Below are 26,500 nucleotides of genomic sequence, written 5' to 3'. Positions count from 1 at the left end.
ATAGTATGCAGACAGCTTTATGCATATATCCCCTTCCAGTTTGGTTAAGAGGAAATATTGGCCACAATAGCATTAATAAGCTCTGAATGTTGGCTTTATCATAAAGCAATGTAATAAAAAGTAACCTAGGAAATACATTAATATTTTTATTTGTAAGTATTCTCCTGTCTTGTAGATCAGTCAGAAAAAATATTCAGAAAGTGTAATTACTTCTAAACATCTTACTTTTAAAAATAGACATAATGTGGTCATGATTAATTTAATCATCAACCTCATGTGAATTCAAACCCTTAAAAATCTGTAGTGGAGTTTTTATGACGGGTTTGTCTTATAGTAAGAAAGCCATGAAGGCTTATGAATGGCATCTAAAAGCAAATATCTTAAAAAGTATATTTTCTTTTTCAAATACTGTCAAAAACCAGTATTTGTGTAAAGAATTACTTATGGCTTCTTGAAAAAAAAACCTTTCTGTCAAAGCCTATTAAATTCAGTTATCAAAAATATTATATTCTGCTCACTTAGGAAGGCGGCTGTTTGTCATAATGCTCGCTGACAGCCTTCTAAACACCTCCCCTTTGCTTTCTGGTTCATGAAGGATAGAACCTCTGCAGTAGCAGCTCTGTTAGCTTCGAGGTGAGTAACTGCCCCCGAAGGAAATGGTGTCAGCCCTGGACTTACAGAGCAGGCATTCACACGCCAATTCAGAAAATTCTTCAGTGAAATGTTTTCAGATTTGAAATTGCTTTGGCAGGAGACAGAAATGTGGTTACCTTATTATAAGAATTATCATTATACTTAGTGGACTTGATTTCCACTAAGATACATGAAGAAGGACTCCACTTACCTTGTTTTTCCTTCCCATTTTGGAATACTGATTCTTTCCCTGTATAAATATTTCAGGAGCAATAAGGTCACCCTTAGTAAGTCAGATTTGCTCTTTTCTGGTTCTATAATTTCACAGTACATATTGCTAATATTCAAAGACAATCAAATCAACAAGATAAGGCCATCTGGAGAAGGAAACTCCCAAAGAGTAGAATAACTGTTAAGTGTATTTGTCTAGTCCTGTCATGAAATTTTCCTTTGTGTCATAATGCTAACTACTCAGGGGTGTACCTACTCCACGATTTGAGAGCTATAAGCCTTCCAGCAAGAAGAAGATAGAAAGAAAATGAAGTTTAAAATACAGAAAATTGATTAGAAGCAGAATTGAATTAGCACCTAGAAATTAGATTGCTTATTTAATTATTTCATTTAGTTTTAATTTTACTTCAATTACTTTGGAATCTTTGTAATAAATGAAGTCAAATCATAAAGGGAAAATTTAAGCTTTCTCTTTTTATAAAAATGAGGCCATTGCACAAACTAAAAGTGTGAAAACATCTGATAATCTATGATCTATCTTTAAGCAATATGATTGCAGCTTGAAGAAGACAATTAAATGACAGTAGGGTGTTTTTTCTTTTCTTTTCTTTTTTGCTAACTTTCTACAATTTCCAATGTAAAGACAATGTCAAATGTTCTAAAAAGAATGTTTTGGTCAGAAATATATTATAAAAAAAATCAATAACAATTGGAATTTAAAATGCTACTGCAAATGATACTATCATTCAGGCACTTAAAACTTATTATTCAAACATACTTATCCTTCAAATTTAATTAGAAAGCTTTAAGTAGCTATGACTAAAACATTAAAAATATAAATGGTACTAGAAAAAATACACAAAATAAAAAATATGATAGGACTATTATAGCTAAAGAATGGCATTTGATAGTTCTCTCTAAAAAGGCTGGGCTGGGTCATCCATGAATATTATAGACAATGTACTATCACCTGAGGTTGAATAAAAACAAGATTTTTGATATCTAACGAGAAAATATGAATAATTAATGCTTTGCTTATCCAGGACCAAAACTGAACTGAAAAGATGAAGAGGTAAATGAAGTGAGTTTCTCTCAAGCTCACCATATGTGTATCTTACATAAATAATACGTAATAGTCATCTTAAAGGAGAGGATGGTCTATGAGCATCAAAAATGCAAACCAGGGAAGTAAGTGACTACTTCAGGATTCCACTATTGGCAATAACCAAAGCTCCATGCTAGCTTCACATTGCCCTCTTTCTTCAAACACTTTGAGGCCAAGGGTTCTCTAATTATTTTATTATATTATCATTAGGGATTTGCCATTTAGTAATTATCTACTATATACAAAGTACAGTAGACAATAACATGGAATACTACTGACCCATAACTAATTTCTCAGTTAGTTGTTTATCATTTTTCCCTTTCCACAATCATGAGAAGTTTGACATGTTTTTGTCATCGACAGTTTGATAACTTTCTATTAAGATAGTTCTTGGCCGGGCGTTGGTGGCGCACGCCTTTAATCCCAGCACTCGGGAGGCAGAGCCAGGCGGATCTCTGTGAGTTCGAGGCCAGCCTGGGCTACCAAGTGAGCTCCAGGAAAGGCGCAAAGCTACACAGAGAAACCCTGTCTCGAAAAACCAAAAAAAAAAAAAAAAAAGATAGTTCTTTAGTACAATGGTGTTACAATATCTCAATTAGACAACTAATGCTAGCAAGAAAAAAAAAGACACAGTACTAGGAACAGGTCACTAGTTTTTGAGTTGTTGTCCAATGGGGTCGCATAGACCACCCCCACCAGGAATTACAGAATAATGCAAATACTACTGGCTACTCTCTAGAATTTGATGGTAAGACCTTATTGCTCAAGATGTCACATCCTTGAGTTTCAGAATATGGGGAAGTCAATATAGTACTCACCTGGAAGTCTCAAGCCTCTGACAAGTGTTCATGTGTCTAGAAGATGCTATATATGCTGCTGGAGGAGCAGCATAATCCTCAATCTCAGGTAGCTACAACAATGTCTTGGCTTATATTACAGGACCACGTATAGTGATGATAATGGTATGAATGTTATGAGAGTAACCAACCATTTTTGATTGGATCTAAAGCCTACTCCATGAGATGGAACCCACACCTGGTACTGTTACAGGAGTCAAGAACCCATAAATAAACAGGTCATAGGCCCTGGAGGTGAACTTAATACTATTGGTATGCTAAACTAACTTAGTATTAAAACAACTCCTAATGACTTACTGTTGTGCTCATAGACTGGAATATCACTCATTCCTTAGAAGAGAAGCCAGAGGTGGTCAATAACAGCAAGGAAACAGGATTATCCAGACAAAGAGAGCAGACATTAACACAGCATGCACCAGACCTATGTAAACTTCAGCCAAACAAAATTCCAGCATTGAAACGCACTACTGTCTGAGGAGATATTAGCACTTGATAGCTGCCGAGAGAAGGAGAGTCAGTTTGCTTTAACGATGTGACACCTGGTGTGCTGACCACACCCCAGAACAGGCTCCAATCCTCAGGTGAACAGGGGAACATAAACTGGACTTGACAGGCAAAAAAGAAGAAAAATAAAAAGAGAAATCATCTCAAATTTGATGGGAAGTGACAGGACAGATGAGGAAGTTATAAGGTGAAGAGTTGACAGTGGCGAATATGTTCAAATTACACTATATAAATTTCTCAAAGAATTAATGAACGATCTATTTCTCTGTTATGTAAGTCCTCTCTCACAGTGTGACTCTATAAAAGCCATATGAATCAACAGAGAGGTGAGAAAGGCACCAGGGGAAGGTGATTCAGGAGAGCTTTCTCTGTGGCATGGGATAAGTGAGATTGAGAAAATGGTCAAGTTCATGGGTTTTGTTTGTGAGCTATATGGGTATGATTGAACTGGACTTATTTCTCACTAAATCCTGAATTTTTTAATATTATTTCCTTGTAAATTTCTATTTATTCATTTCCTACACACACCAATAAAAGTGGAAAAGGACTTGTGCCTCAAGTAAGCTCCTGCAGATGACATCAGAAATATCCTCTATCACTGCCTTTCAACAAATACAGAAAAATCAAAGATGTTCCATGTACTATCACATTGTTAATCTCTACCAATAAAAGGAAGTGAATCTGTGTCATTTTCATTTCTCTCCAAAAGTAACCATAATCATGGCAAACGATACTAGCCATATTTAGATTTAATATCTCCTAACAAGTTTCCCCGACATCATATTCTATAATGCTTAAGTGTGTTGTACAACTATTTCCACCAAAATGAAACCTCCCCTTTTACAGGAAAGGTCACTCATAAGAGTCAGTAAACTAACGAAACTTACAAGGTTCAGGAAGACTAGAAAGTTACATGATTCACCAGGCACCTCCGGATGGTTATAAAAACAGTAAACAATTACTGGGAAGATGGCACTATTGCACGGAGCTGACTTCACTTTGGATAGGGGGCTCCAGGATGCAGCTTTCACTAGTTATTATCAACCACCTTTGAGCCATGCATGCTACTGTAAGCAATGCCTTACTCATGCTTGTCTGTAGAATGCCAACAAACACATCAGTTCACCAACTAGACTTGGATGAAATCACTCTGTGCCCTCTCTAGAGGAATGTTGTTCCAACATCATATAATATTGTTGCTTATATATCGCTTTTGAAAAAAGCAATATATAAATACTCACAATTCTGTGTCCATACTCATCGAGAAACAGAAATGCAGCATGAGTATGAAATAAGAGGATACAAAGTCATGTCATTCAATAAATTATTAAAATATGTAATCTAAGAGATTAAAAGGCAAAACAGAATTGATTTAAGTTAAAAGAAAACTGAATTAAGAGAAAAATAATATTCCTTGTTCCATGTTCTAATATAAGCAAGAAATGCCTTCTCTATGTACTTTAGGAGAGAATGTTTAAATGTTCTTATTGACCTATTGCATGTTGCACATTTATTCTCTTTATTTACATTCCAAATACTATTGTGAATATTTACTGTATTTTGTAAATAATAAGGTTAAGATATATGAAAATACAGATTCTAAAACATTATAATATTTACTTAAAAATTTGTCAGTTCTATATTTATTAAATTATGCTGTTCTACATTATTTTCAAATTCCTTTAAATTAATGATGAAAAGTCTGGTGAGTAATTTGCCTGTTACTTTCCTACAAAAGAATATAGGCCTTTGGCAGGACAGGGTGGATTTCTTTCTTGGATCATTCTAAAAACCAACCAAATCTATAAGGCAATTACATTATGCTATCCAAGTAATTTCTAGGTATAATGATAATTAATTCTTCACAAATGTGAATTCCAGGAAGCTGCTTGAAGAGGTGTGAGCATCTACCACAAGAAAGAGCAAGGCAAAGGAAAGGAGACTCTAGTGTGGACCACAGAGCAGAGAATGAGAAGCCAGGAAGAAAGTCAGGCTTGTTCTACAGGATTTCCCCTGTCATCCCATCACAGGCTTCTTACAGTACATGATGAACAAATATTCTTTGAGTGTTTCTTTCCTGGAGTAAGGATTTTTGTTTCTTGAACAAATGAATCCCTGTGAGGCTTTTATCTTTCTTTGTTTTTTTTTGTTGTTGTTGTTGTTTGTTTTGTTTGTTGCAACCCAAGTTTTCCCTCCCTCCCCTCTTCCCAACCTCTCACCTCCATTCCATGCCCCTATCCACTCCTCCTCCACTCTTTCTCTTCAGATACAGGAAGGCCTCCCATAGATATCAACCAGCTAAGGTAAATCAAGTTGCAGTGAGACTAGGTTTTTCCTCTTCTATTCAGGTTGGATGAAGCAATCCAGGAGGAAGAATGGGTCCCAAAAGCAGGCATCAGGGTCAGAGACAGCCCCGGCTCTCACTGTTGGGAGTCTCACAAGAAGACCAGACTACACAACTGTAACACATATGCAGATTCTAGAGGGATTCAGTGTACCAGTCCAAATACCATGTGTGTTTTGTAAAGAGAGAACTCAGCATATAGTACCCAGATATTTTGAGACATTTTTGTTCTGTGAAATATTATACATTTAGTGTATTTCTATTTGTTGTAATCAAACTAGCTGAAACTCAAAGGACAGTATGTTTCACACAAATCAAAGCTTAAGCTATACAATCTAGACCTGTGGTTCTCAACTAGTGGATTCCGACCCCTTTGGGATTGCATATCAAACATCCTGCATATCAGATATTCACATTATGATTCATAATAGTAACAAAACTACAGGTATGAAGTAGCAGTGAGATAATTTTGTAGCTGGAAATCAACTCAATATGAGGAACAGTAATAAGGGTCGCTCGCAGCATTAGAAGGGTTGAGAACCACTGAACAAGACAGTAGCTGTATAACCATCCTTGAAAGAGCAAAGATACTAGACAGACATTTGTGCTTCTCCCTTCAGTGACCATCCGACTACTGAGAAGATGGGCTCAGAGAAACTGGAAATTGCCCTAAGATTCTCATAGTGGGGACAGGGAAGGATAGGGCTCTGGAGTAGGCTTGATGGGAACTTGTTTCTCTCCAGAGAGATTTTACATGCTGACAAATTTTAGGACAGACCAAGAAGATAATGATTGGCAGGACCACAGCTTGACCAGGACTGCTTAGTTATGCTATTTATTATTTATTTACTTGTTTATTTACATATGTATTTATGGATGTACTTACGTATCTTTTTCTTTTATCGAAACATATTTTTTCATACAACGTATTTTGATTATCGTTTCCCCTTCCCCAACTCCTCCAAGATCCTCTCTACCTCACATCCCACTTGAATCTATACCTTTTCTATCTCTCATTAGAAAACAGGCATCTAAAGTATAATCATAAAATAAAATAAACTCACTGTTTAAATCTAATTCTTGAGTTGGTAACTCACAAGTAACTGGAGGATCATGGGATCTAAGAATGTTTTATGTCTCTTTCCAGTGTGGTCATATGGAATACAGACACAGAAACAGGCAGAACACAGGCACAGACACACAGACACATGTGCACAGGCACACACACACACACACACACACACACACACACACACACACACACACACAGAGACTAAATAAATGTATCAAAAATGCAAATGAGAAAACAGTTAGATTTTTACAAGTGGCAGAACATTAATAATACTTCATTGCCATTTTCTTTATTATTTTTATATCCACATAATACAGATATAAGTTTTTTGATCAAAAGCAGTATAATCTTGAAACATTTACATAGAGTCTAACATTATGACAGTAGAGTCACAAAGTCATGCCATTCCAGATTGACATAAGTTTAAATTGGATAAGAGGCATCTAAGTAGCTGGTAGAGAGAACCAGGCCATCACCAACATGCATGAGCACCAACCAGAAAGAATAATGATATTCCTGATAAGCACTTAACTGGCCTGGTATTTCCTCGACATGGTATCCGTAATGCATTCAACATAGCACTAATCCTGTCCTTTCTCTTAAGGGTTGGCTGAAAAAAAAAGCCAAAACAGCACAAATACACTTCAGAGATGGCACAAAACATCTTCAGATTGAATAACAATGGAAAGAAAACAGAAGAGCATTATCCATTCAAATCAATGTTTCTTTCCATGATATGGCATTTTAAATTTTTTATGGGAATTATTCTATCATTAAAATTTTCAACATAGCTGGACCCTCTATAATTACTATAAAACTAATGCAGTGAGATCTTTTTGTCTTCTGAGATATTCACAATACAAATGAAAACAATTCTGTCAAAAGCAAGACAGGAATTTTGCAGTACTGACACCTACATTATCATGATATAATTAATAAGACAGTAGCGTTCAGAAGCTATTTAATTTGCAACTCAAAATCTCGAGCTTTATAATTTGTAAAATTAGAATAATTAATTACTCTTACATTTTTCAAATTATTTTCATGAAAAAATTAAAATGATCAATGATTAGCTTGTATGTCCATACTAAAGCTCTTTTGTAATAACATTTCTAATTTTTTTCAGTACCAAAGTTTGAGTCCTCAAGTGTCAAATCCTCAAGTATAAATATATGCATATATATAATGTATACACACACATATATATGGAATATATATACATATATACATATGGAATATATATATTCCATTGTATTGCAAGGCCTATGATCTTCCCCACCATGGATTTATCACCAGGTTTATAGTAGCAGAACTCAATGCCAATCAGAGAGCATTTGGTTACCCCCATAACAGTAATGGCACTGTTTCTCTAAAGGGCATATCTTGCATGGAAGGTGGGTCCCATAGATAATAAGATTTGCAATCTGAGTAAGATTACTGATGCCTTTTTGTCCCCACTGTCATTCATATTACCTTCGGAAGCTTTGATAGCTGACCATCAGGGAGGAAGTCCTTGACTTCTTTATATGATTCACCAGGGTGTATAATAGCTTTAGTAATAGGGTCTAGTTATGGGGGCGGGGGGCAACTAGAGGAATGGTAAAAGGCTATGCAGGATTTCTAAGTCTTCATTAACCTACAACTCACAGAGATACCACTGCTTCTGAGATGAGTTTTCCTCCAGCCACTCAGGCTATCTGCCTTCAATCACCTTTTTATTTTCTTTGTGGTACTCTGGGCAAGGCGCAGACATTTTCGTCTCAAATATATAGCCGTTGTATATGCCCTCCGAGCCTGCCCAAGCAGAAGGCTCACAACAGTGAGGCACGGATGAAGGAGGGACTCTAGTGGCCCCGCATCTTACTACTAAACTATTTGCTACTGAGAGATTCAAGGAGAGCGGGAGTCATTGCCTTCTGTTGTGAACCCACTGTTGACTCTACCAGGCACCAATGGACAGTTCTAATCCAATGGTCACACAGATGGTCCTAGTTAAACTCAATGCCTCTGATAATAAAACCAAAAACAATGAATCTGGGCAAGAGAATGGTGTGGATGGGGTTGAGGTGAGTTTTTGATATAGATGAGGGGATCGGGAAACATGCATCAAAATAAATTGTGTACACATGAGAAATCGTCAAATGATGTAATTGTTTAAATAAATAAAACTCATATAGAGTTACTGGGTTTAGGTAGTGCTATCTCATTCTTTGGCTAGACATACCAGTCTTTAGTCTGTGATACTACAATTTTGCTCTGCATTTAAGATTTTTAGTAAGCTAAAAGGGTAAATGAGCTCTCAATTATCTCATTCAAATTATCAGAAAAAAAATTCATAGGTCTAGGCCGGGCGGTGGTGGCGCCCGCCTTTAATGCCAGCACTCGGGAGGCAGAGCCAGGAGGATCTCTGTGAGTTCAAGGCCAGCCTGGACTACCAAGTGAGTCCCAGGAAAGGCACAAAGCTACACAGAGAAACCCTGTCTCGAAAAAACAAAAAAACAAAAACAAAAACAAAAAAAAAATTCATAGGTCTAAATTTTACCTAACAGTAAAACTTAAGAGCTGAATTTATCAAAGGACTTAAGTTACTTGCAGACATTCCATATTACAATGAACATTATTTTCTTTCACTCAACATGGGAAAAGAAGTACCTAGAAAATCCCAAATTCTCAGCAAGAAAAGGGAACTTGAATTTTAGCTGTTTGAAAATACATAATGAAAAAATCTAAAGATTTTCATTTTGACAATTACTTTTTAAAAAATTATATTTTAATTAAATTAGCTTAATTTACTTATATTATATTTTATTTATATTATATTATATTTTAATATTAAAATTAAAAAATGGCTTTTGAATTGTATTTAAACTTATTGCTTGTCTTAAAAAACAGAATTTGGTTTCTTTTATCAATGAATACATAGAATGTACACTTGGTAGGAATTAAAAAATTCCCTAAAAGCCAACTTCCCATAAATGCAGCAGGTTGTTCTTGTAAAATCTTCATCTAGCACATGGCCAGAACCATGAGGGCCACAGAGGCTTATCAGCAAATACTTAACCAGACTTCCAAGGATACTGGAATGAAACCATTTCAACAATAACTGGCTTGTCATTGGGGTCTTGAATGCTTTGCACATGCTTAATAAACACAAGAATTTATCAGATGCTTCTATGGGAAAATACACAGAATAACCAAATTCTTCCAGTTAGAAGAATGGTCTTTATCTGAGAAACAACCTTTTAAACAAATCTTTAGGAGTAGCCATGATAAGGTTTATCCTTTTACTGCAATGGCATATAGTTAAAAAACAAAGCAAAACAAAACAAAAACACCTGCTTCCAGACAGAAAAGAAAAAATAACCACAGATGTATTTAATTAAAATTCATTTTAATTAAAAAACCTAAAAGAAACTATTTAATTGTTTTAAGAAAAAGACTTAAAAAACAAGATTTTTTATGTTTTAAACCCTTAAACATATCAGATTAGAGAACTGGACAAAAGTAGATTTCATAGATATTGAATTAGAATTTAAATTAACCATATTTAGTTCACTTAGAAAAATGCTATTTAAACAAAAATTGAAACCACAGAAAATGAAATTTTTATTATATTCACCATGAAAACACATGTTTCTGAAACCATTAGCTCTTCATTTCCTAAATATCATATATATACATAGTAGTTCAAGTTTTTACGTTACAAGCAACAAATATTTTGCCTTTAAACTTTTCAAAAATTATGAGAAAAAATCATGAAAACATGTTCACAATTAATTCCATCTTTTGTTTGTTTGTTTTGGTTTTGGTTTTTCAAGATAGGGTTTCTCTGTGTAGTTTTGGTGCCGGTCATGGATCTTGCTCTGCAAACCAGGCTGGCATCGAACTTATAGAGATCTGCCTGGCTCTGCCTCATGAGTGCTGGGATTAAAGGCATGTGCCACTGCTACCCGGCTCACAATTCTCCAGCATAACTTCATTGGAAAATGATAACATATTTGTCATAAAAACCCAATCTCCATATAATTCTGTGTGTTAACTGGAATTTTTTAATCAGTAAATAACAATCCATATGTGTGAAAGTATAGGGAGAGTAGAATGTTTTATTATTATAGAGTATAACTTATAGAGAAGACTATCAGCAATTCATATCTCTCACAATAATAGATATTTCTATTTCATTGTAATGAAAATAAAATTCTTAAATCAGTAATTGAAATTTTTTTTCCATTTCAATTTCTCCTAAATGTTTCTTAAAATGCATTTTGAAAGAATAAACCATAAATTCTAATTTTATATCTATCAAAACAAATATCTATAAAGACTTGTATAATTATCTTTTTTTTTTAGAAAAACATAAACTCATGAACAATACAGGGATTACATACTCTCTCCTTAATTTTTTGTGTTGTTAGCATAATAGAGAAAGTAAATTATTCATAACTGGTCAAGAGTTACTCAATTCATATTCTGAAATGTGCCAAATTGAAGCAGTACAGTTTTCCTTCAGCATTTTCTTATTCTTCAAGGAAAAAATTATTTAATCCAACTAAAATTTTTTCTCTTGTCATCCATGCCTCTGCAAGGGAAGACAAGTCACATCTGCAAATACTAATGTTACAAAACCGTGGATCCCACAAGTTCCAAAAAAAAGACAGATACTGCAGAAATTTAGTAAAGCACACGATATTCTCAGAGGCTTTCATCTGAAAACAAATATCCTTTAAATATTTATCCTGGACACTTGAAAGTACTTTAACCATTTGTTTACTCCATACAGTTTTATTTACAAATATTAAAGAACACCCTGTTTCATCCAGAATCCCTAATAATGCCACATATAATTAAACATCTTCACAAGACAATGTAAACAAATGAGGGTCCTTCAGATATTTTTTTGGGCTCAATAAATATTTATCCTTGTCTTTTGTGATAAGGTCTACTGCTGGCAATCCTACTAAGGAGAGGTGCTGTGGGATGTTCTGTATGGCAAATGTGTTGCTCTGATTGGTTAGTAAATTAAACACTGATTGGCCAGTAGTCAGGCAGGAGGAAGTATAGGCGGGACAAGGAGGAGAAGAATTCTGGGAAGTGGAAGGCTGAGTGAAACAAACTGCCAGTTGCTGCCAGGACAAGCAGCATGTGGAGATGCCAGTAAGCCACGAGCCATGTGGCAAGGTATAGATTTATGGAAATGGATTAATTTAAGCTATAAGAACAGTTAGTAAGAAGCCTGCCACGGCCATACAGTTTGTAAGCAATATAAGTCTCTGTGTGTTTACTTGGTTGGGTCTGAGCAGCTGTGGGACTGGCAGGTGACAAAGATTTGTCCTGACTGTGGGCAAGGCAGTAAACTCTAGCTACAGAGCGGGGTGTGGGGAGCATCTTCAACAAGTTTGTTAGATTCCAAGACTGTGATCTGGAAAACATTTAATTAAGATACTTTCTAATTGTCTATCTCCATCCATACTGATGAAAAGTTTAGTGTAGTGAAGAAAAAAGGGCCTTCCCCTGGCCATAAACAAAGCAAGCAAACAAAGCAAACAAACAAACAAACAAACCTGACTGTTAAATGAGGCAATGGAGGCCACACCTCTAGTTAGTAAGGGGAAAGGACGTACTCCACAGGCTTCAGAGGTCAATCCAAGGAGAGCAGATGGTACATAAATCTAGGCACACTGAGCAGGAAGAGGGAATGGAGCTGGACCATTCACCATGACTTAGTTCCACTGTGCTATTGTGGCAGGGATTTCTGAACACAATATAGCTAGGGCTGTATGATTCCCACACCATGCTAGCTGTATCTAAAGGGAAAAGGAAGGTTCTAACACTTTTCAAGTTTTGGAGTTATATTTCAATAGCCTATTTTTTTATACCAGCAGTAAGAATCAGATTGGATTGGTCTTTACAGCTATGAATTGTTTTCATAGTATCTCAGCCACAAATTGTGTAATAAGTCAATTAGGTCGTACCATTTAAGGAAGACAATGTAATGGTTCCATATGCTCCAAAAAAAAAAATCAAATATTTGAAAGAACAAGTCTGATGACCCATGTGTAGTAGTTGGGAAGTGTGTTTTTACAGAAAAGGAATGATATACTTGTGAAAAAGCATATTCATTCCTCATGAGAAGCTGCATTACAAAATACGTTTGAAAAGCTGATACAATGACTCTGCTCAACCTCATTTGCCTTCAGGAGCCTTTTATATATAATCTGATTTTTAAAATCTGTATTCAAATCTAAAGCAAATGGTAAAAACTATAGTGTTTATCTCCATCTATTTATCACTACAGTTAAATTGGATTGCTGACTGCACCGCTGAATTCACTAATCCACTGGATTTCCTTGGCAATCTACGTAATATGGGCATTAGATCAAATGCTCTCGAAATACTACCCAACATTTTAACTTGATGTTATAATTCTACATGTAGAAGTATGCCCTTCTGTAATAAGAATGACCTCAGTGTGTGAAACACAAGGTCATTTAAATATCCTATATGTCTTTTTGTATTCCTTAAGTTCCAATACTTGGGACCCTTTTTGACCAAGAAGAAGGTCTTTATTGACATTTATTGTGAACCTAGCATATTTTTCTATGTTTAAATATTATTTTTAAAAATCTACAAAATTTCAAAGGTTTTTTTACTCTTATAAAACTATAATATCTTTTTAAAAAAAAAACCTCACAGAATATAGAGCTATTAAAGAAAGTTCACTATTATCCTTGCCAAGTGAACTGGAGTTGAGGTCTTTAAAAAAAAAAACCCTCGTGAAATAGGAACAATTTATACTTCCATATTTTATTAGCAAACATTAATTGAATAAATTGGCCTCACTATGACATTTTCATATATACTCATATGTCTTTTGATCATATTAATCTTCTGGAATGATCTCCAATGCTCCTCTTTCATGCCTCTCTCCTTCTATAACCTAAATAATCCTTCTACAGTCATGTTTGTTTTTTTAGCAACAGATTCTTCATTGGAGAGACCACAAGCAATAGTCTGGAATCATCCAGGATTCCCACTAACAAATAAATGGATAACACTAAATTTGATATATATCACAGTAGAGTTTTATCTGGCCATAAAGAGCAAAATTGTATCACTTATATGAAGGAAAACAGATAGAAGTGGAGATTATAATGTTAAACAAAATAAGCCAGACTTGGAACAAATCTGTTAATAGTAGTTAAGTCAATTGAAAATATTATGTGCTCCAGCAATAATTAAGAAATCAGTGAAATCATATTACATGTGATCTATTTTTAAAATTATTTCAAGAATTTTTGTCATTGGTAACGTTTTTAGACTATTACACAACACTATTAAGCACTAATACATTGGCATGTGAAAAGAAATGACTAAGACCAAACAATTAAAAACTTCAAAGAATAATTGTAAAGATATACCATTAAGTTTAGACATTTTTCACTTATCAAAAATACAAGGCAGATTTTTGTTGGCTGATTTATGTTTGTTGAATATAAGAACTCCAGGCTATACTTGAGCCAAGTTTTGTGAAGCACCTGTGGACTTCATTCGACCTGAGTCAATCTCTGCAACTCCAGTTTTTGAGACATCTTTATGAGCATTTATAACCATCCCAGTCCTGACTTTTGTGTCACAGGATCAAATATCCAACCCCATACTTAAAAACACTGACATTTATATGATCACAAATAGCTGAATATGAATGTTCTAGAAGAGGCATAATATTACAGCCTTCAAGGTAAATTATTTAGTAGTATATGCAAATAGTTATTTAAATCTAAAATGGAATCTACCACTAATTTCATGCAGAAGTCATAGTTTACTATTATCTTGAATTTCTAATTTGGACTCAAAATGCTATTTATTTTGGTCATTAAGATTAAGGCATATTAGGTCCCAGAGAATTAAACTTTGCTAACTATAGCACTTTATAAGATTCTGACACTTTATTTCTAAATATACAAAAAAGCATATTGACTAGATCAAATCTAAATTACACATAAGAATTACATTCCTATGCCATTCTTCTCATAATAAAACTCCAAGGGTTTTCTCTATGTTACCAAACTAAACAATGTTTTCTCCATTTGATTCATTTAAGAGGTAATATTTACTGATTATTTTTTTCTTTTCCAAATAATGATTAGTATATATACATTATCTATGCAATTGAATATGAATAAGTGATAATCCTTAATAATTAATGAGATCAGATTTGGAGAAATGAGGATATAAATCCAAAATAAAGTGAGAAGAGTTTAACTTGATAAGTTGTGAATAAAACTAAGTAAGCTATCTAAGTGCTTTGACTTTTTCTTTTACACAATGCAAAGGCAAAACTTATGAGTAAGTGACTGACATGATCATATATGCCTTATCTTCATTTCTGTTTCTCTGACAAAACACCCTGACATTAAGCAAGTTTGAGGAGAAAAGATTTACTTCAGCTAACAGTTCTAGATTATAGGCCATCTTAGCCTGGAAGTCTAAGATGGCCTATATGGAAGTAGTGGCAGAAACTTCAGACAGACAGTGAGTTACATTCTCTCAGTCAAAAGCAGAGAGAAAGAGAGAGAGAGAGAGAGAGAGAGAGAGAGAGAGAGAGAGAGAGAGAGAGAGAGAGAGAGAGAGAGAGAGAATGCATAAATTCACTTTCTTCAGTGACCTCTCTATATTAACATTCAGAGGGTGACTTGCCACTTCAATTAACCCATTTAAGCAGATCTCTCATAGGCTGATCTGATCCAAATAATTCTTCCTTGACACTTTCTCTCTAGGTAGTTCTAGTTTGCATCAGACTGACATACAATTTACCACAATTACAGATCAATTTCAGGAAGCACTCTGATGACAGGGTGAATGGTACAAAAGAAAGGAATACATTGTCAGGGCTTACAGAACACTTGGAGCATATTTTATTTTCTGAATCTAAGGTGATAAATAGAAGAGTTTGGGATATGTGCATATGTGGTCAACAGAATTTTGATGCAGACTACTAAGAGTTAAGACAAACTATTGAATGCAACATTAATACAACATTAATTCAGCAAAGTTCACACGTGGAAAATCCACTGGGTTGGCAATGTGAATAGCCATTTGTAGGTCAGGAATTGGCAAGAAGGGCAGATTGGAGATAAAACACACCAAGTTTGGCATATCTTCAGGTTCACAAATAAAAGATATGTTGCTAGAAAGTGGAGATACTGAGCCTTGGCAGGTTCAAACAGAAGAACGTTCTGTCTTCCAGACTTGTTAAAACTTTACCTGTGGTGGGGAGTCTGAGTCTGCTTTCTCCATCTTTTGGTATGTTGCTTGGCACACAGTTTTTTTTTTCCAGAGGATGTTTAGTGGCTAGTAGAAAGAATACTGTGTCTCAGTTTCTGTCTGAAATTTGCCTTGAGTTTTACTAGTTATAAAATAGTGCTTAAAAATAAGACACAAGAGAAAGATATTAACTAATTCAAAAGAAAACGACTGCACTTTTTAGTTGAGTGCCACAAAATGAACGAGAAGGCACGAGAAAGAAATCCACTTAGGGTGAGAATACTAGATTTGAATAATTCAGAGAAATAACTGGAACACTGGCACTTCCCTCTCAGACAGGAGGGAAGTTAGTAGAGATCTCAATCTTCTGTGTGACAGTGCAGATCCAAAGAGATCCTTAAGTCCTATACATAACCCTACAGTACAAATTTGCACAAATAATTCTTGTCTTTGTCTACTCCATCTGTAAGAATAAAGAATTTATATGATATAATGATGTATGATAAGATAGAAATGTCTTTAAATTATCATATGACAAGGATTATCTATTGTATTATTTCATATACATACTCAAAACATTGGAAAACTATTATATCCAAATCCTATTTACACAACTGAGGATATAATCAGAGATATTTCCATATTAATGAATATTGCAATATGAATATAATGAAATAATTGATAACTTGACAAACAACACCAAGCAATAACTACAGGTTGGGCTTTTTGAGAGAATCAGCAAAATATTCCAAAATACTGACATAAAAAATGAAAATCAGAGATTAAATACATAAAAGTTGAAAATATCAGCGAGTCCATCAGGTTTATTCAGTGACAATTTTGCAAGGAAAAAGCATTTCAATTATAAACATATGGTAATAAGATGCAAAACTTAACAAAATGAGCAACATGGTATTTCAGGGCTGTCAGATTAAATGTAGTTCCTTTATAATAATTGATAAAATACATGTAAAGTTTGGGGATTTTCATTTTGTTGTTATTGTTTTGTTGAGACAGGATTTCTCTATATAGCCCTTTCTATCCAGGGACTTGCTCTATAGACCACATTGGCTTCAGAGATCCCCTGAGTCTGCCTCCTGAGTACTGGAATTAAAGGCATGCACCAACATATTCAGCTATTTTAAACTCTTTATAGACCACCCCTAAAGTAAAGTCTGTGGCTTGATTATTTTACTTGCATCTTTCCCCCAGATTCACATTCCAGGGAGAGTTTGCAGTGACCCCTTACCTTTCCTTAACACTACCAGACAAAAGGATACTAAGAAATACTATCATCATTCTGCAATACTTCCCAAAAATTCTTAAGTAAATAAAACAAATTGACATAAACTATATAACAAAAGAGAGAGCTGGGTCAGTGAGATTGCTCATCAGGTAAAGGCACCTGCCTTCAACCCCGAGGATGTGAGTTAAATCCCCAGCACTCATGTGGTGGAAGGCGAGACCTAACCGTGGAACTTATCCTCTGAACTCCATATCTGAAGATACACACAAGTACACACAATAATACAAACACATACTAAATAAATTGTTAATACTATTTGTTCAAAAATGTTAAGCTATGAAACTATCCAAGGAAGACATGACATGAGCAAGTGAATTGGCCAAGAGAAGAAAACCAAATTATCAGATTAAAATTGTTCTTCATATATTTCAAATGAGATTAAGAAAAAAATCTCATAAAATCTAATTTAGCTTGTTAGTAATTGGATAACATTCTAGTGAATTAAAGACCCACATAAATGGTCAATGTGATACTCAAATAATAATCATGAAAGACATTCTAAATAAAAGCAGGAAAAAAACAAATACTGTTTAGTCATTTAACATTCATCTACAAGCTACCACCACACCATTAAGTAATGAACTGAAAATATTAAAGAATGTTATAGTAAAAGGAAAAAATAAAAACACCTAAAATGGTTCTTATTTACAGATAATGTGGTTTCATGCCTAGAGCCACAAAATAACTGAAGAACAAACACATGGCAAGAAGCTGCGTGGGATGTCAAAAGGTAAGAAGTACTCACGTGGACGTGGTTCTAAGGGACTTTACAGAAATCTCTCAAATACATCTAAGTAACTTGTATTATTTAACATTGCTTCATTTAATGTACAAGGTCAATCTTTCATTGTTCCATTAAGTTCAACTAGGCTATACAGAATTAGACATTATCCACAAAGCATCTTTATTTAAAACCATTCATTGTAACTGCTGGGGGAAAAAATGTAAAGGGGAAGCTAGCTAGGTGACTAGCAGCATCCACTCCCCGCCGAGTCCTGCCTGAAGCTGTGTTATAAGGGGCCTCCTGCTTTCGCTTCAGAGCCCTTCCCCACCCTGGTGGACTGTATCCTCTCAAACAGTGAGTCCAAATAAACCCCTCCTCCCTGAAGTTGCTTCTTGTCAATCACTTTATCCCAACAGTAAGCTTCTATTTTTTTTTTTCCTAGTATGAACCTGGTATGGAATTGCTTGGTCATAAAATAACTACATTAAACTTTTGAGGGCCTGTTAAACTGTTTTCAGAAACAGCTACATCACTTTACCACCACACTAGTAATGTTTTAGAATTTACTCTTCCCATATCCTCAGTCATTATTACAATATCTGCATTTTTATTTTAGTCACCTTAGGAGGTATGATGTCTGGTATTGTTTTCATTGTGTTTTGCTAATGACTAGTGATATTGACAAAGAACCTTTCCCTTTTCTGACCCTTCAGAGCCCAAGAACTAACCTTCTAAGGAACTTAGTGTAACTGCTTTTTAAAAGAATTAGTCGAAACATTTTTGGTGTGTGTGTGTGTGTGTGTGTGTGTGTGTGTGTGTGTGTGTGTGTGTGTGTGTGTATACACCTAACATTCTTAACACATTAATCTGTTTAACCCTTGGGACACTCAGTCAAGTAGATATGTATTCTTTGCTTCATTTTGCTGATAAAAAGGGAAAGCTTAGAGCAAGTTGACAATCAGTCAAGGTCAAAAGGACATATGTGTGAGCAAGATTTCCAGTCTTGCTGCAATGAGAGACGGAAGCAAAAGAGAAACTTAGGTCATCATTGCATTATATCTAGCATCCTGACAGTGGGCTGTGCATTCATATACTGAAAATATCCCCAGTTTCGTAAACAGGATGAACTGGTTAAGTGTCGAGAATATGGCTGATTTATTTTTATTGTACTAGATATGTTTAATATATAGATCCACCATGAACATCATAAACTATGGGATGGAAACATAGCCTATACCATGAATCCTAATTGGTCTTAATAATAAAAATCCAGAGTCAGATATCAGGGTGAAAGCAGAAAGATTAGAGCAACAGAGCAGCCAGAGCCACCAGAGACTTCTTACTTCTTTCAGCCTGAAAGACCTGAACTCCTGTCTCCTCGAGCCTTATATTCTGTTCACCACCCAGCCATATCACTTCCTGTCTCAGCCTCCCTAGTGCTGGGATTAAAGGCATGTATGCCTCCCAAGTACTGGAAGCAAAGGCATGAGATCCCAAGTGCTGGGATCAAAGGTGTGTGCCATCACTCTGTTTTTCTTTTGGACTGGATCAGTCTTGTGTAGCCCAGCGTGTCCTTGAATTCACAGAACTCCGTCTGCCTCTTGGCTAACTAGTGGCCTAGCTCTGCCCTCTGATCTTCAGGCAAGGTTTATTTGTTCTATCACAAACAAAATATTACCACAATAGTTAGTGCCACACTGAAGCCCTTAATTTAGGTTCTTAGCTCTCAATACTTGAGACAGCTCTTTTGTATACAAGAGCACTCATTTGCTGGACACTGTGATGGACACAAACAGAAGAATATTGTCCAAGAGAATATTCAGTCCTACCTGGGATTGTAGACAATAATAAAAATGATTTCATTGCGGAGGATGATGAGATAACCCCTAAAGCAAATTTAAACAGTTTACCAGGGTAAAACAAATGTAAACAAACAGACAAACAGTTTCTTTCCATTAATACCTGAAGGTTAGATTTTCATAACTTTATCATAAGACAATCAATGACACACACTAGCATGATAAGGGGGTTTCATACGTCTATTTCCATACACAATCTTTCCCACAGTGTTTGTGAAACAGACTTGATAGTAGCAAGAGGATTCATTTTAGGCATTTTACTTTTGCAAGTGCTGCAAAACTATATACATTGTATATTTGCACTTCAGGATAACAATTTTAAAATTTAGTCAAAACTATTTAGTGACTCTAATCTCTAATAGTCTTCTTGGAACTCACTCTGTAGCTATTGGTGACATTGAACTTAGGATACTCCGGCCTCAAACTCCTCAGTGCTAGAATTTCAATCCACCATTATCCAGCTGTATGTGGTGCTGGGCAGAGTCAGGCCTTCAAGCATACTAGTCCAGCACACCACCAGCTGAGCTACCTAGCCTATCATTCTCCTTTTTATCATAAAAATATGAAACATGAAGATCAGTTCTTTGAATTTCCTATATCAGTCACCAGAAGTTTGTGATTAACAATGGAAAAAAATTACAGATAAACAAACAAAAAAATGATATTTTAAATAGTTCTACTCACCATGGCTGGATGCATGGAATTTGATTTGGACAATTATCCCAGTAACATTCTCAAAGATCTACGATACAAGAGAGATGGGAGAGGGTCAGTACAGCCTAATTTCTATAACCATTTTTTCATGGATTAATTCTGTGATCTTTGATATTCTTGTTTTAGAATTCCACAAAGATATATTCAACTTCATGGTTCTACTTAATATGAATACTGTCCACCCTCTGTTGGTAATGCATGTCTTATTTACTCACACCCCAGGATTAGGACCAGGAATTCCCTCCCCACCTGCCTGCCCTCGGCCTCAACTCTGACCTGCAGGAATCACACTGTGAACTTAAAAGAAATATTTCCCTCTGGACTCTGACTCAATATTTCCTTTAAACAAAACGAAGAAACTGCACCCCCAGGCTCTTCTTTGTTCATAGTACTTTGAAAACTTTCTGCGTGGGAAAGCTGCACTGTAACATTTCACTGTGATAAGATGAAATCAATATCCTCAAATCTATTTTGTTCCATTTACTATATGACCTAATTTATAATGTTAGCAATTATATCGTCTATGAAAAATGTATTTATTTTAAGGTAGTAATTGCCAACTTATTCCAAATAGACTTGCCAAGCACTTTAATGAAACCAGAAGAATTTCCATCAATAAAAATCCTTATTTTTTTTTAAATGAGAACAATGAAACAAGGACAAGCTTGTCTGGCTGAGACATTGGTTCAGAGGCAGAACTGTGACCAGATGCTGATGTTCGGGGCTTCAATTCATTGTCTTTCCATGGGATTATTTTAAAACACCTTTATTAAGGCTCTGATAAATGCCAAGGATTGAAGTGGGCACTGGGGAATCAGTAATGAACAAGATAGATCACCTGACTTCATGAAGCTTAACTCTAATGATCTTAGCTCATTAAAATATTGAATACACTTTTACATCTACTTGATTAATACAGAATAAAATGCAATCAGGTAAAACGGTTGCAGAATCCAGCTGTACTCTGAGCCAAGGCTCATTTCCTGTGACTATCTTTTCTTTAACCTTTGAAGTATTTTTGGCTCACAAAGTGCTTAGCCAAACAACTGAGTGTCTTTGACCTGTGGCTAGACCTCTTGTTCAAGAATAAAACTTTTTTTTTCCTAAAACACTTTTAAAATGGAGAGAACCATTCCCCCCCCCATTGGATCCTTTTAAATTAATCTTTTATTTGATTACTGATCTAAATCTTCATCAACTCCAAGCTCAATGTGAAGTGTGAAAAAGTACTGTAGAGACTGAAAGTTGCAAGTATGCAAAGGGTTCCACGTGGAAGAGCAAAACCAAGCTTGGAGAGCCATTCTGCAGATCGAGTATTAACTCCTGTTCTGTATTGGCACTGAGCTCAATGTCCTGTTTACAGTAGGCATTGCAAAAGAATGAAATCATTTAAAATACGAAGATTGCACTTCTAGATGTCTAAGTAAATTCCATTTTCACACATCTTACTGGTAATATGTAAGTACATTAAATTTAGTCATATTATCTTAACAACATTGAAATATTAAATATATTGGTATGGGTCTTCACATATTTCAATTGCAATGTTTTCTGCATTATGAAATTATCAGCTGAAATATGAAAAACTAAGAGCCCAAAATAATATCCTGAAGACATGACACTATTGCCAATTTCAGCTTTAATTACAGTTCTTTCCAAAATTATAGCAAGTCACAGAAATTCACGTGGACTGTTTCACAAATGTAAAGTGTCCCACAGTAGGAGGGGTCCCTGTGACAGACTTTTAGTCTCTGAATGGAGCAATTGTCTTCATTTTGTATATCCCCTTTTTATTGGTGTGTCTATGGAGAAAAATATCTGGATATGGTAGAACGGAAGGATTTTGAGAGAGAAGCCTGGCTTGTCCAAAGGTTTGAAAACACCTGTTATGTAAGCTCTGGTTAACAGACTGTGCTTTCAGTTGCCGTAATTTGGACTTGATCATCCACAGTTTCCTTCACAATATGAATAATGGCAGCTGTCCATTACCTACTTATTGAGAGTTGCTATGTCTCTGCCTCATGAGTAATTCCTATTTCATCCATGCTTCCAGGTCCCCCTCTACTACCTATATACCACAAAGCACTAGTAAGGTTTATTTGTCTCTCATCTTGATAGTCAATGTTTTCTTCTCCCACAAGCACCTCAAAACAGAATGTGAACTTGCTCAGCTTACTGCTTCCATTTGTTTTTCATTCTTCTATACCAGCAAGCGAGATCTTAACTCTGACTTCCAATGTTTCTGAAAAACAATTCTCTCATAGGTTCCCAATAGACTCCTGATTATGGCACCTTGTACATTTTCATGAGCTCTCTCACTAGCTCCTCCTCCTTTTTTGACACTGTGAGTCTTACTGCTTGTGTGAGTGCCACAGTAAACATGTGGGAGCCTGAGGATGACTTTGTAGATCCAGTTCTCCCCTTCCACCTTTATGTAGGTTCTGGGATCAAGGACAGATCACCAGGAATTTGTGGCAAGCACTAGTACCACGCCATCATGTCAGCTTCACTTCCTTATCTTAAATATACTTTTCTCCAAGTTATCCTTTCTAACTTGTTTCTTTTTCTCTCAACATCTGCTTTAGTTTTATCAATATTATCGTTCTCAAGTGCCAATGACCAATTTTTTCCATCTCTAGAGTAACAGAGACATCCAGTCCTGCATTATGGCATATGCCCACACGCCAAATGTTGACCTGGTATCTCCAATCAGCTCCATTTACAACAAATCGATGAACGAATACAAATGGCTAATAGAGACTTTTAAACATATTTATTCTCATTATCATCATTAGTCATCGTGGAAGTACAAATTAAAACTACTTTGAGGTTCACCCCTGCCAAAATGGCTATCATCAAGAAATCAAATGACTACAAAAGATGGCCATGACGAGGAGAACCTCATCCATTACTGATGTGAGTGCAAACGGGTGCAGCCACTAATGAAATCAGTGTTGAAATTCCTTAAAAAGCTAAAAAATTACAGTATCATATGATCCAGCTATATCATTCCTGGGCTTATACTCAAAGTTTTTATCCTACTGCACGCTTTCACAACCATGTTCACAGCTGTTATAGTCACAATTGCTAGGCAATGCAACCAGTCTCCATGTCACTAATAAACTGATAATAAAAATATGGTAGATATACATCATGGCATTCTATTCAGCTGCAATGAAAACTTAAATTCACAAAAAAATTGATAGATAGAACTAGAGAAATATTTACTCAGTAAAATTTGCAAGTCTAGAAAGACAAATGTCATATGTTCTCTGTTTCAGGTGAATCCTATCTTCCAGGAATCAGATTTGTGTGTTTAACTTGGAATACCTAGAGAATCCAGGGAAGCTTTAAAGGGCCATTGTGGTGCAGAAAGACTTAAAGGTGCATGGATTGTGGACATGAGACAGTCAAAAGGAATTCTACTAGGTGAAAAGACTTAAGCAGGGATGGAGTGAGAGCACAGGGGAGGTGGAGGGGAGAGAAGGAAGACTGACCAAGATGAAAGAGGTATGAAAAGTCCATTTGGAATTCTACAATTTGTAATCCGATTAAAAAATTATAGGTTTAACAAAGAATTACAAAGGTGATATCCTGCATAGCTAGCCAGTGCTTCACCTCAAACTCATGAATTATTAAACAAAAATCAAAGTACCAGGCATGGAATATTTCCTTATATATTTACTGCCAAAGTCCCCCAAACAAAATAGGCTCTTGCTACTGCTCTTGGTTGCCCAGGGGAACTAGATGGTAATACCCTATTGCTGAAGACACCAAGCACATTGGTTTAATAATACAAAGAAACCAAATTAGAACTGAATTGGAAGCTTCCTCCCTGTATACAAAGCCTGCACAGTGTCAGAGGTGATATGCAGACTGCTGGTGTAGAGGTGTGGTAACCATCAGTGAGCCCTATGAATTATAACACCATGCTGCCAGGCAAAAGGTGCACAGTGGTTCAATAATGACACGGCTATTATGGGAGTAATCAACTACTCTCTCATTGTGTCTGGGGCCCAATCCACAGTAAAGGATTCATACCTGTACCATATAACCAGGTTTTAAAAGTTGGGAGAGGAGGCCTTAAGCCATACAGGGAAACTTACTACTGTTGAGTTTGTTGAGCTCAATTGGTGCAGCATCAAACTGCCTTCTAAATATTGTGTTTATATTCATAGACAAATGCTACTCTCTGTTTTAATTGGAAAAGCTTGCCTTTTTTAATGAATGAGGTGAATGCAAAGACGCACGACTGCTTTACGTTTTGAGAATGAGTAGTAGTTGAATGCTCAATCCTAAATGAGACACACGTCCTTTCTAGGAAGCAGGGGACATCACAGGAGAAGGGTTGGGAATCTTGTAAAAGCCAAAGGTAAGGAAAGGGGCTGTGAAGTGCTGTCCTCTGTGCATCACATAGCCATTGCAATAATGATTTTGGATCAGTTGTGGTTGTCTGTGCTGAACTTTCACAAGAATGTGAAACAATCTATAACATGGTTGGTGGCAATGGGGGGGCAACAGTGCCTTACACTTTCTTGCTGAACTATTGGCTCCTGATGGATTCTGGGAGATAAAGAGTCACTGTCTTCAGTTTTATGCCCATTGATTATCCCACCAGGCTTCAGTGAATAGCCCTGGTAAAACTCAGAGTGTAACAAAACAAAACACAGACATGTGAATATGGGAAAGTGGATTTGTAGGGAAGGGGATGATTTTTCAAGAGATAAGAGAAATCAGAGGCATTATACACACCTATGAAACTGTAGAAGAATAAATTTAATAGTAGTTATTAAAATTTCCTCATAGGTAAGTACGAAACAGCCTCTGCCTCATACTCGCACTTCCCCCATTTGGCCTGCTTCACCACAGCCCCCCCCCCTTCTATGATGAGATGAAATTTCTAAAAAAGTGGGACAATGTAAATCTTTCTTCCCATAAGTTGTTTTTGTTGGGTAATGTGGTACCCGTTATATAAAAGCAAGTAATATACTACTTCCTTTTTCCATCTGTGAGTATCCCAACTCTCCACCCACTAACTTAAAACAGATGTCTGGGAATTAAACCAGTATTACTGCATTCCCTACACGGTCCAATTTTCATTGCCGATGAGGCTTTACCTTTCCCACTTCCATCATATCTACAGTCAATATTTCTCCTGCCCAACTCTGCCATTTGACAATGTTTCAAGGTTCACTTTGCCCTGAAGATACTGGTTGATGCCTCTTGTTCTCACTCTATTTGTCTTTGGCACTCCTGCTAGAGTCTTCTGAAAATGGACAGCCCTTTGCTCTCCAGTTGAAACTCTCTAAGAGAGCTCAAGAGCTTGCAGTCAGCATCTATGGCCTCAACTGCAGGTTCTTATGAGTTCAGAAGTGTGAACTCTTTTAAACTGCCTCATGTGCAATCATTTCTTATCATATCATATTTACAAGCTTCAGCAGAGCACATACCAGATGCATTATTTCATGGTAGGCTTTCTCCTCTCAGCCATCCCATGTAATTAAATATGCAGCCAACCCTAGCCTTGAAAACTCCAGTCCCTTTTCATCTAGACTCTGCTGGACTTTCTCCAACTTAAGATAGCTTCTCTCAATGACATGGCTGAAGAGGTTCTTCTCTGAAGAGGTTCTTCTCTACTGCTTTGTTTCTGCAGTAAAAACTTCCCACTAAGTAACAACCTTAACATTCAGATAACTCATTGATTTCATACCTTGAACCTCCTCATATTGTTCCTGACTTAAAAACTTCTTAACTAGGGTTGGAATTCATGAAAATACTGAAATTATATCAGGATAAAATAAAAGCAAAATAATGAGTTAATAAACATATGATTTCTTACAGAACTCTACTAAGAATCAATAACCCATCTAAATAATTGCTGATTTCT

General features: G+C 35.8%; 1 protein-coding gene across 10 annotated transcripts in view; it reads right to left on the bottom strand.

Annotated features, from left to right (window-relative positions):
• LOC107402019 (uncharacterized) overlaps positions 1 to 26,500 on the bottom strand; it is a 474,536-nt gene that overhangs the window by 422,761 nt on the left and 25,275 nt on the right. For 9 of the 10 annotated variants that reach the window (XR_013043825.1, XR_013043819.1, XR_013043822.1 and 6 more), the window contains exon 2: positions 20,584 to 20,641. The gene's annotated coding sequence lies outside the window, so the exon portion shown is untranslated. Of the gene's footprint in view, positions 1 to 16,010; positions 16,098 to 20,583; positions 20,642 to 26,500 lie in introns of all 10 variants that reach the window. The other variant, XR_013043824.1, reaches the window with a different exon arrangement.

This window comes from Peromyscus maniculatus, chromosome 12 (assembly GCF_049852395.1).
Source record: "Peromyscus maniculatus bairdii isolate BWxNUB_F1_BW_parent chromosome 12, HU_Pman_BW_mat_3.1, whole genome shotgun sequence".
NCBI lineage: Eukaryota > Metazoa > Chordata > Mammalia > Rodentia > Cricetidae > Peromyscus > Peromyscus maniculatus.
Note: the sequence above shows the minus strand (reverse complement) of the source record. Positions and strands in the feature narration are given on the sequence as shown.